General features: G+C 47.3%; 1 protein-coding gene across 10 annotated transcripts in view; it reads right to left on the reverse strand.

The window, feature by feature from the left end:
• EP400 (E1A binding protein p400) overlaps positions 1-16,624 on the reverse strand; it is a 114,566-nt gene extending 97,942 nt beyond the window's left edge. For all 10 annotated transcript variants that reach the window (XM_060118582.1, XM_060118581.1, XM_060118580.1 and 7 more), the window contains exon 1: positions 16,487-16,624. The gene's annotated coding sequence lies outside the window, so the exon portion shown is untranslated. The remainder of the gene's footprint in view (positions 1-16,486) is intronic.
• Positions 16,625-16,634: the final 10 nt, after the last annotated feature.

Raw genomic sequence — 16,634 nt, forward strand, 5'->3', positions numbered from 1 at the left:
ACTCGGGGGTGTGGAACTGGTTCTACACTTGATTTGGGACGATGGTTACAAGAATGAGTGTGTTTGTTCAAATTCAAAAACCTGTAAACTACACCTCGACTTTTTTTTTTTTTTCTTGTGGTAGGTGGGCCTCTCACTGTTGTGGCCTCTCCCGTTGCGGAGCACAGGCTCCGGACGCGCAGGCTCAGCGGCCATGGCTCACGGGCCCAGCCGCTCCGCGGCATGTGGGATCCTCCCGGACCGGGGCACGAACCCGTGTCCCCTGCATCGGCAGGCGGACTCTCAACCACTGCGCCACCAGGGAAGCCCACACTTCGACTTTTTTTTTTTTTTTTTTTTTGCGGTACGCGGGCCTCTCACTGTTGTGGGCCCCCCCACTGCGGAGCACAGTCTCCGGACGCGCAGGCCCAGCGGCCATGGCTCACGGGCCCAGCCGCTCCGCGGCATATGGGATCCTCCCAGACCGGGGCACGAACCCGTATCCCCTGCATCGGCAGGCGGACTCTCAACCACTGCGCCACCAGGGAGGCCCCACACTTCGACTTTTTAAAAAGGTTCTGACTTCAGTGAGCTTACAGGCAGGTTGGAGGAACAAACCCAATCAACTATAATGTAAAGAAACTGCTTATCTAAAACAGCATCCTCCGGAACATGGTACAGGTACCCTGGTGGAAAGCAAAGCCACCATCAACGGCCAAACAACTCCTGAACTGGTGATGGCGATGTCCCTAACTGTAAAGTCCGCCAGCAGCTGCAGCGGGCTGTTTGGCTCATGGTTTGAGGAGGACACCACCCAGGAGCAGGCCGAGATCAGCGGGCCGCATCAGCGCACCACCGCAGCCTGCAAGGAGCGGGGACAAGCCCTCAGACCACTGCGCGCAGCGCCCACCGGGGCCACGCGGGGCTGGCGCCGTCTGTGTGGCTGCTGCTCACTCAGGGCAATGCTGATGTCACGCAGGGGCACATCTGGTGCCGGGAAGATGCCACCCTAAGAAACACCTACCTGGGCCCCATCCTTGGTGTAGGGCAGGGGTCCCCAGGTCAGACTGGAAAGAGTGAGGGGGGAAGGGCTCAGGAGACTGGGTCCCGATAGCAGCTGCTCCCACCCCCTCACCCCCAACTGAGGCCTGGACGTGCTCTCAGCCCCCCAAGGCCTCCCTCCCCAGCTTCTCTTACGGTGTTCCCAGAGTCCAGGCAGCTAGAGATTGGGAAGCCTCTTCTCCCCTTCAATGAGCAGGGAGCTCAGGTCATGAGCCTTGCTCCCTTCCCAAACCCATCTCCCTCTCAGCCCCCTCAGCGCCCCGGATGGATCCGGCCCTCCGGCCAGGCTCCCGCTTTGGGTAGTTCTGCTACGTCAATAGCTCCCAGGCTGGACGGAGAGTGAGGAGAAGGGAACGAGGAGGAGGGTGGATCAGGGCTTGGACACACGAGCATGAGCTCAGGGCAGAAGGAACAGACAGAACATGACGGGAGTGAAGGGAGCACAGATAGTGTCTGGGAATATTTTCAAGTGGAAATTCCAGAGAGCAACTTGGTAGCAGGTACACGAGTCTCACAGCACATTCACGTCTCCTGACCCGATAATCCCACTTCTAGATCAGCCTAAGAAGAAAATCAGAGCTGTGTTCAATATACAAGGATGTTCACTGAAATGTTATTTGTAGCAGAAAGGTGGCATGCCCGACGATAAGTATCAATACATTTTGATACATCTATGCAAACAGTATTAATACTGAATATGTGACAGAGTACACTTTGATTCTTCCCTGCTACCTTGCTATGCTTTCCAAGTTTGTCCTGAACTGGCTTGTGCCACAGTCGTTAGTGATCTTCACCGAACACTCCGATTCTCCCGCCAGTCACAACACTGGTGTGCATTTCCCAGCCCTGGACTGGGTGGTCACGTGACACGCTTTGGCAAAGACAGGGGCATGCTGTTTGCCACACTGACTTGGTCCTGCTTGGCAGTTCACGGGAGCACAGAGATGAGGCCCCGAGGGAGCACAACAAACAAGCTAACTGCAGGGAACACGTGGCGGGCACTCCGCCCTGTGTTGGATGCCAGCAGCGCCTGGGGCACACCTGCTAGCTGCAAGAGCCAGGCATATCTTGGCTGATCCAGCACATAAAGAAAACAACACATGAAAACAGACTCACAGATACAGAGACCAAACAGGTAGTTGCCAGAAGGGAGGGGATGAGAGGTGGGTGAAATGGGTGAAGGGAATTAAGTGGTGCAAACCTCCAGCTATAGAAGTCATGTGATGTAAGGTGCAGCATAAGGAATATGGTCAGTGACACCGTAATAAAACTTTGTACAGGGACAGATGGCTACTAGACTCATCACGGTGACGGTTTCATAATGTGCGCACATGTCAAATCATTAGTACACTTGGAACTAACACAATATTGTACACCAACTATATTTCAATTAAAAAAAAAAACTTTGTTATAGAAGAGACGCCACACCCTCCACTCTAGCCCATCACACAAACCCCCACAGTTCTCTGCCTTAAGACACAAGACCCCGCTGACATATCTGTCCCTGCCTCCCTGCCACCTCCAGCAATGGTTCACCCGGTGAGCCTCTCAGGGTTTCGTGGGGCCCACAAATTCGTGCCTCACCAAGAGCTGCAGACCAAAGAGAAAAAGGCCTCTCACAGACAGATGCTATTTTTAAAACTCTCTGACTGTTGTTGAGATTTTTTAAAATAAAAAGTCATTTTAAAGCATTACTAAAGTTCATAACAGCTTTCTGTAAGGCTAAAGAATTATTTTTTTTATCACTTATTTTTTTTTAATTTATATTTTGGCTGCTCTCTGCGGCATGTGGGATCTTAGTTCCCTGACCAGGGATCGAACCTGCACACCCTGCAGTGGAAGCACTGGAAGCGCGGAGTCTCAACCACTGGACAGCCAGAGAAGTCCCGAAGCTAGAGAATTAAAATCCAAACTTTCTTAGATCGATCCATTCAGAAAAATAAAAGTCAGATCTACCCCCTGAGCCCCGCCCACCCCTGCACCTCACACCATTCACAAAAATTACTCAGGGGGCGTAAAATCAAACCATAAAAATATTTTGAAACATATGAGAATATCTTTATAATCCTACAGTGATGAAGAGTTTCCTAAACATGGCGTGAAACCTAGAAACAATCTTTATTTTTAAAAAGCATTAACAACTGACAACCTTACTAAAGAAGAACGTTACAATAAAAAAGTGAGATTGATAAAAAATATTTGAAGCCTATATGACAAAAGGTTATTCATCCTTAAGAATTCCCACAAATCAAAAAGAGCCAAACAGCCCAAGAAAAGAGGCTATAAACTAGAAATTCTACAAGAAATTCAAATGACAGATAAACATCAAAAATGCTTAACCTTGGGCTTCCCTGGTGGCGCAGTGGTTGAGAGTCCGCCTGCCGATGCAGCGGACACGGGTTCGTGCCCCGGTCTGGGAACATCCCACATGCCGCGGAGCGGCTGGGCCCATGAGCCGTGGCCGCTGAGCCTGCGCGTCCGGAGCCTGTGCTCCGCAACGGGAGAGGCCACAACAGTGAGAGGCCCGCGTACCGCACAAAAAAAAAAAAAAAAAAAAAAATAGCTTAACCTCATTAATAACAAAATATGAAATAAAGTGAGACCATTATTTGTTGTTTGACAGGTTAGTGAAGATCAAAAGACTGATAACATTCAGGTTTAGTAAGGCTGCTAGGAAATGGCGAACCCGCCATACACAAATGAGGGAAGTAAAGCACAGCTATAGCTTTCTGGAGGGTAACGCGGCATTACCTATCACAATTTTAATGTACACTGATCAAGGAGCTCCACTTCTAGGGATCTACTCACACAAATATACAGTTGTCCAAAGATGTTTATTATAATATTATTTATAATGTCAAATTTCAAACAATGTAAATGCTCACCTATAGGGAACTTTTAACAAAATTTGGTATAACCACCCCTTAGAGGCAGCCACTAAAAGAATGAGGAAACACTTGTACGTACTTAAGTTATATAACTTGAGTAAAGCCAAACATATGTGTAGCATATATATTATATGTACATACGTTTTTAAAATCTCGACATGGCAACACATATATGGGCGTATACCTATTTCTAGCTCTCTCTGTACACGTTAAAAGAAACGTCTTTGGACAAGCACAACAGCGTGTAGTATAAGGGAGGGCTGTCTGACCGGGCTCACCGATGAACCACCAGCAACCAAAACAGTGCCTGGCGTATGAGAGACACCCGGTAGGTGCTTGGTGAGTAAACGAGCGAGCAGGGGAAAAGCAGAGGAGAGGAAAGTGCTAGAATTATTAGCATGCTGAAGACCAAGGCCGAGGAGACAGACAGCACCAGGGCTCAGAGGGCCATTACACCACCCTGGGTGGGGAGTCCCCAAGTCGCTCGGAAGGAGATGCGCAATCACGGCCGCCCTGGCTCTATGCAGACCGAAGCAACGGTTTTAGTCTGTATGACGTCATCTGCTGTTTGGGTTCATTTCAATTGATAGTTTTAAACCAGGAGATTTCACATAAAAAACGTAAGTTGTCAGCTTCATTCGTTAGAAACATCCACGCACTGGCCACACTGGGCCACATCCCACCCGGCAACGAGAAGCGGGAGCTGAGCAGACGCCCCGGGCCACCAGGCTCACTGCGCTCATCGCCACAGTCGAGGAGCCTCCCACACCACAGCCAAGGGCCAGGCACCGCTCACCACCCAGGGAGCCCTGCTGTTAAGAGTGGGGAAGCGTTTCTATACTGCACCATCAAGAGGGCCATTTCTGAACGGGAGGAAGCCCCCACGTCCAATGCGCAGCGTCTGCATCCAAGAGCCCCTCACAGGCCATGAAGGTATGCAGAGGCAGAAACCAGAGAAGGCCTGGCCTGCCGGAAATAAGGCCAGCTCCACAACTTCCTAACACAACCACCAGCATCAACCAGAACCCAGGCTTGGCCTTCGTGACTAACATCAAGACCCACCAAAACACTATGACTCTCTCTCTACAAGGCTGCTCACAAGTAACGAACCAAACGTCTGATTCATTTCACTCACGCCTAGCCTATATTTATGAAATGGGATTTTCTATTGCAAAAATCAGTAAAACAAAGTAAAACTCCAAGGTAAGACTTGAAGCTGAATTTTTCAAGCACATTCACTTGTAAATCCATCACTCATAATGAAAGAAACATGAATTAAGACTAAGCTGAAATATCATTTCTCATCTATCAGCCTAACAAAATTCAAAAGCCAGACAACACACTCTGTTGGCGAGACTGTGGGAACCAGGCCCTCTCAACTCTGCTGTGGGATGTTAAGCTGTACAGCCCTACAAAGGGACCTGGCACCATTTAGCCAAAACTACACATGCTCAGGACTTCCCTCGTGGTCCACTGGTTAAGAATCCGCCTTCCAATGCAGGGGACGCGGGTTTGATTCCTGGTTGGGGAACTAAGATCCCACATGCCGCAGGGCAACTAAGCCCTCATGCCACAACTACCGAGCCCACGTGCCACAACGAAGAGCCTGTACACCGCAACAAAGACTCAGCACAGCCAAAAAAAAGAAGAAACTACACATGCTCTTACTCTTCGACCCAGCAGTCCCACTACACATTCACCATGAATATCCACCTTCAAAATGAAAACACACAAGCACAATGTTTATTCACTAAGGCATTATTTGTAGACGCAAAATAAACTGCATGTCCATAATATTTCAGAGACTGGTTGACTATATTACAGTACATTCACTTAATGGAGTACTACGTAGCTGTACAACAGAATGAGGAAGATCTCCATGAACTGGTATAAAGCAATTTCCAGAACGCATACTGCTAAATCAAATAAACAAAGTGCAAAAGACTATATATGAGGACATAACTTTGTATAAGAAAGGGGAAAAGAAAGACAGACAGATGGACTAATGGAAGGACAGAGACATACCTTTCCTGCATTCATTCATTCATTCATTTTTATTTTTATTTGGCTGCGTTGGGTCTTCATTGCTGCGCGCAGGCTTTCTCTAGTTGCAGCGAGCGGGGGTTACTCTTCATTGCGGTGCACGGGTTTCTCACTGCAGTGGCTTCTCTTGTTGCAGAGCATGGGCTCTAGGCGTGCGGGCTTCAATATTTGCAGCACGCGGGCTCAGCAGTTGCAGTACGCGGGCCCTAGAGCATGTGGGCTCAGAAGTTGTGGCTCGCAGGCTCTAGAGCGCAGGCTCAGTAGTTGTGGTGCATGGGCTTAGTTGCTCCATGGCATGTGGGATCTTCCCGGACCAGGAATCGAACCCACATCCCCTGCATTGGCAGGCGGATTCTTAACCACTGCACCACCAAGAAAGCCCTGTTTATTTTTTTAATAAAAAGAATGCAGGGACACGGGTTCGAGCCCTGCTCCGGGAAGATCCCACATGCCACGGAGCAACTAAGCCAGTGCACCACAACTACTGAGCCTGTGCTCTAGAGCCCACGAGCCACAACTACTGAAGCCCACGCACCCAGAGCCCGTGCTCCGCAACAAGAGAAGCCACCGCAATGAGAAGCCTGCTCACTGCAACGAAGAGTAGCTCCCACTTGCTGCAACTAGAGAAAGCCCGCATGCAACAACGAAGACCCAACATAGCCAAAAATAAATAAATAAAAAATAAAAAACCAGATACATTCCAACAAACAAAAGTCCAGGACCAGACGGCAGCACTGATGAATTCTACCCAACATTCAAAAACGATTTAATGCCTATCCTTCTCAAACTCTTCCAAAAAACTGAAAAGGAGGCAACACTCCCAAATTCATTTTACAAGGCCAGCATTACCGATACCAAAACCAGACGAGGACACACCAAAAAAGGAACTACAGGTTAACTTCCCTGACGAGCACAGATGCAAAAATCCTCAACAAAGTGTCAGCAAGCTGAATGCAACAATACATTAAAAGGATAATACACTGTGATCAACTGGGACTTATGCCAGAGATGCAAGGATGGCTCAACATCAGCAAATCAATCAACGTGTTACACTACATTAACAAAATGAAGGATAAAGATCATATGATCATCTCAATAGATGCAGAAAAAGCATTTGACAAAATTCAACATCCATTTAGAATAAAAACTCTTAACAAAGTGGGTACAGAGGGAACAGACCTCAACGTAATAAAGACCACATATGGCAAGCCCACAGCTACATCATACTCGACAGTGGGAAGCTGAAAGCATTTCCTCTCACTTCAGGACAAGACAAGGATGCCCCCCCTCTTGCCATTTTTATTCAACTCACTGTTGGAAGCCCTGCCACAGCAATCAGACAGGGAAGAGGAGTAAAAGACGTCCAAGATCAAAAAGAAGTAAAACTGTCACCATCTGCAGATGACACGATATGATGTACAGAAAACCCTCAAGACTCCACCAAAAACCTGTTGCAGTTAATAAATGAATTCAGTAAAGTTGCAGGATACAAAATCAATATGCAAAAATCTGTTAGATTTTCATATACTAAGAATTATTAGAGAAGTTAAGAAAAAAACCCATTTACAATTGCATCAAAAAGAATAAAATACTTAGGAATTTTCTGGCCAAGGAGGTAAAAGACCTGTACACTAAGAACTGTAAGACACTGATGAAAGAAACTGAAGATGACACAAGTAAATGGAAAGATATCCTGTGCTCTCAGATTAGAAGGATTAATATTGTTAAAATGTCCATATTACGTAAAGCAATCTACGAATTCAATGCAATCCCTATCAAAATCCCAAAGGTATTTTTCACAGAAATAGAACAAACAATCTAAAAATTTGTATGGAACCGCAAAAGATCATGAAAAGCCAAAGTAATCTTGAGAAAGAAGAACAACGCTAGAGGCATCAAGCTCCCTGATTTCAAACTACATTACAGAGTTTTAGTAGTCACAAAGTATGGTATTGGCATAAAAACAAACCCACAGATCAATGGCACAGAACGGAGGGTCCAAAAGTAAACCCACACATATATGGTCAATTAATTTATGACAAAGGAGGTAAGAAAATACAATGGGAAAGAAATAGTCTCTTCAATAAATGGTGTTGAGAAAACTGAACAGCCACAGGCAAAAAAATAAAACTGGACCACTATCTTACACCATACACAAAAATTACCTCAAAATGGATTAATGACTTGAATGTACGACCAGAGACCATAAAACTCCTAGAAGAAAACACAGGTGGTTAAGCTTCTTGACATCTCTCTTGGAGATTTTTTTTTTCTTTTTTTGTATCTGACTCCAAAGGCAATGGCAACAAAAGCAAAAATAAACAAACGGGAGACATCAAACTTAAAAGCACTGTGCAACAAAGAAAACCGTCAACAAAATAAAAAGGCCATCTTTTTACAGGAAGAATGGAAGAAGATATTTGCAAATCATATATCTGATACGGGGTTAACATCCAAATTATATACAGAACTCATGCAGCTCAATAACAAAAAAACAAACAATCCAGCTGAAAAATGGACAGAGGATCCGAATAGACATTTTTCCAAAGAAGAAACAGATGGTCAACAGGTACATGAAAAGATGCTCAACATCACTGATCATCAGGCAAATGCAAATCAAAACCACGAGATAGCAGTTCACACCTGAAAGGTATCACCTCACGCCTCACACCTATCATCAAAAAGACCACAAATGACAAATGCTGGCAAAGATGTGGGGGAAAAAAGGGAATCCTCAGGTACTGTTGGTGGGAATGTAAACTGGTGCCGCCACTGTGGAAAACAGTACGGAGGTTCCTCAAAAAAATTAAAGATAGAGCTACCATATGACAATTCTATTACCAGCAATTCCACTGTATCTGAAGAAAACAAAAACACTAATTTGAAAAGCTATATGTACCCCTATGTTCATATGCACCATTATTTACGATAGCCAAGATACAGAAGCAATCTAAGTGCCCATCAATAAATGAATGGATACAGAAGATGTGAGATATATAGAGAGATAGATATAGAGATATATACAATGGAATATTCCTCAGCCATAAAAAGAATGAAATCCTGCAATTTGCAACAACATGGATGGAACTTGAGGGTATTATGTTAAGTGAAATAAGTCAGACAAAGAAAGATAAATACTGTATGACTTCACTTGTATGTGAAAGCTAAACAAAACTCACAGATACAGAGAACAAATTGGTGGTTGCAGTGGGGGTTGGGTGGGAGGCGAAGTGGGTTAAAGGGGATCAAAAGGTACAAACTTCCAGTTATAAATAAGTCCTGGGGAGGTAGAGCTTGGGAACTGTAGTCAGTAGTATTGTGCTGCATGTTCAAAAATTGCTGAGAGTACATCAATTTTTTCTTTAATTTTATTTATTTTTTTTGGCTGCGTTGGGTCTTCACTGCTGCGTGCAGGCTTTCTCTAGTTGCAGCGAGCGGGGGCTGCTCTTTGTCGTGGTGCACGGGCTTCTCATTGCGGTGGCTTCTCTTGTTGCGAAGCACGGGCTCTAGGCACGTGGGCTTCAGTAGTTGTGACACGCGGGCTCGGTAGTTGTGGCTCACGGGCCCTAGAGCGCAGGCTCTGTAGTTGTGGCGCGTGGGCTCAGTTGCTCCACGGCATGTGGGATCTTCCCGGACCAGGGCTCGAACCCATGTCCCCTGCATTGGCAGGCGGTTTCTTAACCACTGTGCCACCAGGGAAGCTCCAAGAGAGTAAATCTTGAAAATTCTCATCACAAGAAAAAATAATTGTAACTCTGTATGACGACAGATGGTAACTAGACTTATTGTGGTGACCATTTTGCAATGTACACAAATGTCAAATCATTATGATCAACACCTAAAACTAATATAATGTTGTATGTTAATTATATTCCAATAAAAATAAGCAAATACATACATATCTGTATATATATTTTTCTTAAAAAATGTATTTCCTAGTTATGTCCACTAAAGAGTCTGGAAGCAACACCACCCGATAAATACCTACTTACTTTTGCAAAAAAGGAACTCAGGAAGAATAAGCCAGAAATGAAGGGGGTGGGTGCAAGCGGACTGGCAGGACAGCGAAGGAAGGGGCGCTTTTGAGTACACCATCTCATATCGTTCTGACTCTTAGAATCATGCTAAAGTGTTACATGTTCAAAAAGCAAAATTAAATCAATAGGGATGAAGAACTCCCTAAAACTGAACGCAAACAGAAGCAAATCTAACTCTGGAAAGGACAAAATAATCACCAGCGGAACGGGGAAGGAAGGCACGGGTCAACTCCATGATGCTGGATAAGAACAGGGAGTCAGTATCAACTCATGGTTTTTCCTTAAAACACATTTCCTGTCTCCTGAAATGGCCTAAAAACAATGACATCCTGGCAGAATGGAGGAAAACCAGGGGCAGAGAGCTCTGCAGAACAAGCAGCAATGTACACAGCCTCGCCCGGGGTGGCGACGGAAGACAGGGAGAAAGGTTAGGAGATTCTAGGACAGTGGTTCTCAGCTGTTTCATCTCCGTCTCTGAAAACAAAGAAACTCACGCCATCGTTTAACACCATTTGTATTTCAAAGTCAAGTCAGCGATGGGACGACAAACAAATCCAAGACTAAGTAAAGCGTCTCCTTTCAACCTGGGGCTCTCCTCAAACAGAGATGCTGCTGCACACACACTCACACTCTTGGAAACCAGCAGAGTTAAGACTGGAGGCCTAGTAACAGGCACAGGCGGGTTAAGAAAGGCCAGGGTGAAGGACGCCACTCAGGGCACCGCCGGGGCCGCGTCCACACGGCGCAGGCCTGTGCGGGGCTGAAACGCAGGCAGCGTCGGCCGGGGGAGTCTGAGGTCCGCGAGCTCCAGGCACCACCACCACATCTCAGTTTTGTGAGAAAGTGATTCAGGGGGAGCCCAGGCGGGGATGGAGACTGACCCCTGTCAGCAGAGCGGTGGCAGCTACACCACGAGGACCTTCACCCCCAGACACCCCACGTCCAGCCACATGAACCCTCCCTGTTTCCCTGGAAAAGCACTGCCGCCCTCCAGAACTCCCCTCTGTGGAGAATGCTCTCTGCCCTCCACTCCCTGGTAACCTGTATTCAAGTGCTTTTTATAAGTTGTCTTTGTGCGGCCCTAAGTAACTTGATAGACACCCCAAAAATGGACCAACTACCTCTGCCAGAGGGAGTAAAAGAAAGGCTGAAGTTAAACACATTAAAAACAATGCTTTCACTCATCTTGAATTGCTCCCCCAAATTTTTAAAAGATGGATGGATAGATGGATGTGTGATAAAGCAGGTCAGTAAAATGTTAATAATAGAAAACTAGGTGGTCACTATCTAGGTGTTTACTATAAAATTCTTTCAATCTTTGTGTATCTTTGAAATTTTTCATAGTAAACTGTTAGCATCTATTACGATGGTAACTCCAGATGTCACTTAACAAAAGTCCTGTTGGCTAACAAAACACTCATTCTTCTCCCACCTCAGAGCAGGTTATGAAGGTTCCATAGTAGTTCCTAAAATACGTAAGTTCCAAAAGATATAAAATGGACTAAACTGAGTTTTAAAACTCAGTTTTAAGGGTGCATTACACCATGTGCTACTACAGAGGCCTGACCTCTCTGGGGCTGCAGTGGAAATGGAAGCCCAGACTTCAGGTCCCCAAGGTCCCTTCTGATTAAAATCATGGTGTTGGTGGTGGGTCCTTAACCCGATGGGCCAGCGCCCCCTGTACTACACCGGGTGGGATCTATCTCAGCTTGAGAGGAACATTCAAGACAAACTGAAGAAGTGCTTCCTTAAACACCAGCCAATAAAGCTACAAATGCCCAATGCATTATTCTGCTGCTATTTCTCAACCTTTTTTTCCCCACTGTCCCCCTGAGAAGCCTAGTTAGGAATTTCTCTCCCCACCGTCCCCCATGAAGTTGTAAACCATAGCTATGCTGTCTATCTGTGAAGTACCATGACTCTTTGGGATGCCACAACCCACTGTCATACCTAATTTTTTCTCACCTTCCTCTCAAGAACCAATTCTGATTCCCCTTGTGGGAGATATCACCCTCACAGAGAATGTAGCTTCTAATATATAGAAAGAAACCTATTTTTGCAAATTTTCTGTACATCTAAAGTTATTCCAAAGCGTTTATTTAAAAATTAAATAGAGGCTTCCCTGGTGGCACAGTGGTTAAGAATCCGCCTGCCAATGCAGGGGACAAGGGTTCGAGCCCTGGTCTGGGAACGAAGATCCCACATGCCGTGTAGCAACTAAGCCCGCGTGCCACAACTACTAAACCTGCACTTTAGAGCCCGTGAGCCACAACTACTGAGCCTGTGAGCCACAACTACTGAAGCCTGCGCACCTAGAGCCCATGCTCCGCAACAAGAGAAGCCACTGCAATGAGAAGCCCTCGCACCACATCCAAGAGTAGCCCCCGCTCGCTGCAACTAGAGAAAGCCTGCATGCAGCAATGAAGACCCAACACAGCCAAAAATAAGTAGAATAAATTTATATTAAAAAAATTAAATAGACCAAATATCAAATAAAAATCTTAAAGTCACAATCTAGATTAAGAAAATAAGACTCAACTATATGCTGTTTACAAGAATACACTTTGAAAAGAAATGGATACCGGGGAATTCCCCGGTGGTCCAGAGGTTAGGATTCGGTGCTTTCACTGCTGAGGGTCTGGGTTCAATCCCTGGTCGGGAAACTTAACATCCTGCAAGCCACGTGGCATGGCCAAAAAAAAAAAAAAAAATTTTTTTTTTAATTTAAAAATAAATAAAGAAATGGATACCAAATCAGTCAGTTTGGGGAAGTCAAGAATGAGGAGAAAGAGCAAAGAGGAACCTCATCATGCTTGGGGTACTTCTGTACTGTCTGACTATAATGCAATGTGAACTGTTCATTCATTACTTGTATTAAAAGGCTGGCAAGAATCCAAATGTCCTTCAACGAGTGAATGGATAAACCGTGGTCCATCCACACCGTGGACTACTACTCCACAAAAAGAAACATTCTTGGTACATGCAGCAACCTGGATGAATCTCAAATGCATTACGCTCAGTGGAAGAAGCCAGACTCAAAAGGCTCCACGCTGTGTGAGTTCCTTTAGCTGACATCCTGAAAAAAACAGAAAACACACACTCAGGGGTCAGAGGCTGCCAAGGGCTGGGGAAAGAGTTGACTACAGAGTGGCAGCACAAGGGAACTGCTGGGAGGGAAGGAACTGCTTTGTACCCCAACTGTCATGGAAATTACACATCTGTCAAAATTCTCTGAATTCTACTCCAAAAAGTGAATACTATTAAACGTACATTTAAAAAAAAAAAGCTAAGTAAAACAGCAAAGTGAGGATATGCAAAGACCTTCCCTTCCACTCAGAACATAAGTGACTTTTTAAATTTATTTCTACAATATAATAGTGCGCCAAAACAGAATAAAAGTTTCTGTTGGTTAGAATAAAGCAAAAAACACAGAAGGGGCGGGGCTGAGATAGCAGGCCCAAAGGATGCTCTACCCAGAAGAAAAGTCTACGGGCCAGGGTTTTGGCTCCTAAAGGCAGCGGGTACTTAGTCCCTCTACAGGCGGCTGAGGAGCAGAAGCAGGCTCCAGAGCAAGGTGTGAGGCCCCAGCCACAGCAGCTGCTTGCCCCGCAGGCACCCACTGCTGGCACCCTGGGAACACAGGGCCCTGGGGGTGCGGGTCGCAGTGCAGAGAGAATGCCAACGAGAGAACTCAAGACATAAGACGGACGGCCCCTGTGAACGGTCCACATGAAGGACACCATGCTGCCTGTGCAGGACGTCCAACTGCACCCAGGGCCCCCTGAATGCAAGATCCAGCAGCTGAACCCTTCCTTCAGTGGCTTCCGCGGCTCCCATCTCCAACTGCAGGAGTCAAATTCAATTCTCTTCATTTCTACCTACGAAATCCAAACCTCACCTCGTGCATTAAGTCTCTACTAGATAAGCCAATTTCCCTCCTCTAACTCACAGCATGCGAAGTCTATTCCTCAGCAACCCCTGTAATTTTTAATTACCCTTGTGTGCCTAGGTCCCTACCAAATCCACCTGCTTTAGAAAAGAATGTGTTCATTAACTTATTTACTCAACAAACGTTTATTAAGCACGTACGCCATCAGACACGATCTGAAGCACTGTGTGTACCACAGCGAACAAAGCATAGTTCCTGCCCCATGGGGGGCAGTAAGGCAATGCACAAAGCAGTAAGTGCCAGACTATCGGTGCAGTGGCAAAGCTCAGGGTAAGGGATGGAGCGAGTGGACAAGGTGCTGGGTTATCCAGCAGCCTCTCTGAGGAGGGAACTTCTGAAAAGAGAACTCAGTGAGAGGCAGACCCATGGCACGTGGGGACCTGATGTTTCAGACAGAGCCGAGGCATGCCCAGGCCTGAGCTGGGTGTGGCAGGAGCCAGGTGACAAGGAGTGGGGTCAGGACATGAAGTCACAGGGGCAGCAGGGACCTGGGTACAAGGGGCCTCATAAACTGCCTTAAGGACTTTGGCTTTTTTTCTGAGGGAGATGAGAAACCATGGAGGGCTCTGAACAAAGCAGTGCATCACCCGAATCTGTGCTGAGAGTCAACTGCAGAGCAGCTCAGCTCAGGTGAGCAGAGAGCAGGGAGGAGGTCACTGGAATAACCCAGGCGAGATGACCCGGGGGGCTTAAACGACAGCTGTAGCCAAGAAGGCAGTGAGAAGCAGTCAGGTTTGAGATCAATTTTTAATGTGCCGACCAATCAAATTTGGAACGTGGAAGGAACGCAGAGACCACACAAGGAGCTCTGTCCTGAGCAACAGGAAGAATGGCGCTGCCTCTGACTGACATGCAGCAGTGTGTAAGCAGGTTTCACACATGTAAAAGTGGCTGTTTGGAAGATCCTGCCAGGAGAAACACATTCAGGGCGTGTTGACAAGTGACCTAGTCGTGACACGGGATGAGATCACCCAGTGTACAGACCAGAGAGGAGGTGGGAGGACCACCTCGAGGCATTACAATTTGTGTAAGTTAGGGAGATGAGAAGGAACCAGCAAGGAGGCTGAGGAGAGCAACCATCAAGGTAAAAGGACTATCAAAAGAGCTGTGTCCCAGTGCCACCAGGGGACAGCGCTTCAAAGAAGCCATGGGAGGCCCAGTCAAAGGCTGCCAACAGGGGGATTTGGCAATATGGTGTCACCTAACCCCAAGAGGAGCTGTTTCAGAGGCGAGGTGGGACCAAAAGCTTAGCTTGAACCAGCGTTCAAGAGAAAGGACAAGAGGAGGAAGTAGCGATAGGGAGCTCGCGAGTCTTCCTAATTCTGGTATAAAAGGAAGCTAAGCCCTAGAAAGGGTAACGGTAGCTGGAGGGGTTGTACGTTGACGAGAATACTCTGAAGAGGAGATAAACTGAAGGCAAAACAAGGATATTAAAGCCACGGCCTGGGATAGGCAAGAAAGAGTGGATCCAACACAAGAAATTAAGTAGATAATGGTTCACTAATAGTACCCCACTAACAGCAATTGCTGTAGAGGATTTCATGGCACCTGATCATGTTAACTACACGTTTTTAAAAGCACAAAGAATTACACTGTGCAATCCCCATTATTTAAAAAAATTACATGAATAGAACAAGGGGCCACAAAGAAACGGCTAAGTGTGCTTATCTTTGGGTGATAGAATGATTTAGAGTTTTAATATGTATTTTTACATTTTTTTCCAACCATTCAGAGAGCATATTTATATTTCATTGGTTCCACTAAAAAAAATTTACAAAAACCATTTTATTGCACATATCAGGTATAAAAAAAATTCACCAGAAAATACAAATAAGCGAAGAGAATAAAACTCATCTATAACGCCCGGGATAAGCACTACTAGCCCGCCGCTAGGTTATTCTTCTCCGACTGAGGAGGTGGCGTCTGAGCAGAGATGCGGACGGCAGATCTCTGCGGGAAGGTGTTCCGGGCGGAGGACGCGGGCAACGCGAAGACCCCGGGGGCGACAAGCCTTAGCCAGCTGAGGGCTGCAAGTGGGCGAGGGAGGGGGGCTGGAGGCGGCCGCACGCCGTGGCGCCGCAGGGCTCCCTGGCCGACACGTCTGACAAGTCACTCTCCCTCGGCACCTGTGCCCACACCTGCGCGGGACACCTCACGCGAAGAAGCAACGCCGCGCCATCCCCATGCTGCGGAGAGGGTCGGGCATCGAACCCGGACCACGAGACCAAAAGAAAGCAACAGACCTGACTTGAATCCCGCGCACAAAAAACAATGCGAGGCGCCCCGCGGCCCACTCACCGGGAGCAACGGGCCGGCCCGCAGCGGGCCCGCAGCGCCCCCGGCCGCCGCCGGCCCCCCTCACGACCGACCGGTCCCGGCGCCGAGCCCATCCCGTCCCACAGCCAGCGCCGCGCGGGGCCTCCCTCCCCGGCGCCTCGGGCCCCCGCCGGGAGGTTCCAGGGGGAACCGAGGCCGGGGCGCAGGCCATAAGACCCCCGGCCCGTTGTCCCAGCCGCGCCCACACCTACCCCGGGTCTGGTCCGCGCTCCTCCACGTCGGGCTGGGGCTGGGGACCGGGCCCAGACGGCACCGTTCCTCTCGACACATCCGGGGCCCGGCCGGAGGAAGCGGCGGCGCGGCTGCTACGGCGAGCCGGAAGGGACGCGCACCCCGCGC

This window comes from Mesoplodon densirostris, chromosome 15, assembly GCF_025265405.1.
Source record: "Mesoplodon densirostris isolate mMesDen1 chromosome 15, mMesDen1 primary haplotype, whole genome shotgun sequence".
NCBI classification, from domain to species: Eukaryota; Metazoa; Chordata; class Mammalia; order Artiodactyla; family Ziphiidae; genus Mesoplodon; species Mesoplodon densirostris.